Source organism: Pteropus vampyrus, unplaced genomic scaffold (assembly GCF_000151845.1).
Source record: "Pteropus vampyrus isolate Shadow unplaced genomic scaffold, Pvam_2.0 Scaffold685, whole genome shotgun sequence".
In the NCBI taxonomy this organism is placed as follows: Eukaryota; Metazoa; Chordata; class Mammalia; order Chiroptera; family Pteropodidae; genus Pteropus; species Pteropus vampyrus.
This window is the reverse complement of record NW_011889466.1, coordinates 93,619-96,535: the sequence shown is the minus strand read 5'-3', so window position 1 is coordinate 96,535 and position 2,917 is coordinate 93,619.

Genomic DNA, 2,917 nt, shown 5'->3' with positions numbered 1-2,917 from the left:
ACCAAAATCAAAACATAGAACATTTTATTCATCCCCAAAATGTTGTCTTGTGCTCCTTCCCCTTCAATTCTTGTAGTGAAACCACTACCAAACATTGACCATTGTTCTGCTTTTCTGATTTTGCACTGAAATTCCTGCATTCTTGGAAACCTCTCAGTACCAGGTAAAGCAGGATAGTCAACCACTGATCTGCTTTCAATCATTATAGATCAGTATTTCCTGATTTAGCGTTTCATAGAAATGGAATTGTGCCATATGTATTCTTCACTGTGTTGGCATAATAATTTTAAGATTCAGTCACAGTGTTGCATATAATAGCAATTCATTTTCTTTAATACTAAATTGTATTATATTCTCTGAATATACCACAATTTGTTTACCTTTGATAGTTGGTTCTCATTTTTAGGTGTTATGAATAATACTGTTATAAATATTCATACATAGATCTTTTGTGTACATATGTTTTCATTTTTCTTGGGTAAATATCTAGGAGCAGTAATACTGGGTCATAAGATAAGTATATGACTAAGTTTATAGGAAACTGGCAAACTATTATCTAAAGTAGTTGTACCATTTTACATTCTGCAAACATTATACAAGTGTTTTAGTTGTTATACATCCTGTTATAATTTTATATTATCAGTGTTTTTAATTTTAGCTGTACTACTGGTTATGTAGTAAAATCTCATAGTTTTAATTTACATTTCCCTGATAATGAATGAGGTTTAGAATTTTTCATGTGCTTATTTGCCATCCAATTATCATCTTTTAGATGCCTGATAAGCGGCATAAACAGCACATATAAATCCAAATATTTGATGCCCCCCTGCAAACCTTGAAGCCATCTTTGACTTTCTCTCACATCCCATTTGAAGCCCAACAACTAAGTTTACCCTAGATTTTAGTATATTAATACATCAACTCTTCTCACCACTTTTATAACTACCCTTGTCAAAGCCACTATCATCTCTTGTCTAGATTAATAAAATAGCTTCTCAACTGCTCTCCCTGCTTCCACTCTTGCTTAGCCATTAGTTTATTCTCCATACAGCAGCCAGAGTAATACTTGTAATATATATGTCAGATTATGTGTTAAACAACTAATGAAACTTTATGGTCCCAGTGCTATAAAATAATCTATGCATAACTCTACATAATCTTGCCCTTCTGCTACAATTTTGATCCCATTTCCTAGTACTCTTTCATTCCACGCACAATGACTTTCTTGTCCTTTGAACATGCCAAGCATGTACCTTCTTTAGACATTTGTACCAGTTTTTCTTCTGCCTGATTTTCTCCCACTAGACATTCATGTGGCTTCTTTGTTCTCTTCTTCGGATGTCAGCTCAAATGCTTTCTTAACATAGAGGTAGTTTTTGACTATCCTATATAAAATCACTTCCCTGTCATCCTCCATTACCTTTTCTTTTCTTTACACACACACACACACACACACACACACACACACACACACACACGTATATGTATATATATATATATATATATATATATATATATATATATATATAGTCTCCATTGTTTACCTTCTCCATGAAATTTATACTTAAAGACCGTCTAGTTTTCTAATACTGGTATCCCTAGCATCTAAAGTATGCTTGGTGTAAAGACAGAACTCAATAAACTTTTGTTGAATGAATAAATGTGAATTATTTTTCCATGCCCACCAAGTCCACTTTTTGGACTACAGGTTAAATTCTCTCTCTCATAGGGAGGAATTGTGCCACATTCTTTTCACGGTAACTTGTATGAGGTGTGTATTAAGCACTCAAAGGTTCTTGTTGTTTCACATTTGTGTATATGAAATACTGCCATATTAGCTTAGTTAGGATTAAAATTAGCTAAGAAATGTTGATGCTCAGCATTATCTTGAATTGTATTATAGAAATAACTAATGCACTTGATAAATTGTAAAATAGATGAAATGTGTTTTTCAGGTTTATCTAATACTTATTACATTTTCTACATAACAGAAATAATTTTAAATGTTTTTGTATAGAGTTTTACATTGAACGAATTGATTTTCAAAGACTTAACTAACTCTCACAAAATCATAGATCTAGGACATCAGAGAACTAGAATTCTTATACCTTAATTCGTGGTTCCAAATAATGTGTTTGTACTTTTCTCTTTCATTGTTTCTCCTCCAGCCAAATGCTTCCTAGTTATTGCCTCTGTCTTCCCCATCTTTCATTTTCTAATTCATGCCACATCCAGAGAAGTATTCCATTAGTCACACTTTTGCCAATCTCTTCACCATCAAAACTTACCTCTTTGTTGGCTTATTGTAACACTAACCCAAGTCAAGGGTAAATGATCACTACTACTTAGCGCAGTAACTTCACATAACCAAATTGATACCCTGTTAACAGAAGTCTTTGGCTATCAAATGAAATGAAAAATTACTCAAATGGAAATCTTAGATACTGGGGCTGGACCAGAGAAGGAGTATTATGTGTTAAGGCATTTTTGAAGAATGCTTACACACGTTCTCCCAGGAAGCTGTAGGTGTACATATACATATATGTTGATACACTAATCTTACCCCAGAGATTGTAAAGTGATGAAGATGTCTTTTCACTTACCCCTACTTAGCACTCTACTGACAGTTATAGTTTCTATTTTAAAGTAAAGGGCAGTGAAAATAAGTATGAGAGGTGAGAATTGGTATTGGTATAAAGATTTCTATTTTTCTCAATTTTCTTCTATAAATGCTATGAATTGAGTTAAATATATAAACTTTAAGTCATATAATTTTTACTTATGCACTTCATTTAGATATATAATAAAATTTATCAAATGGCTTCTATGTATAATGTACTGTGTTTGGTACTGTGAGAGTTAAAATTGAATACTATATAATTATAGCTCTCAGAGATTTGTGTAATCAACTGGAGAA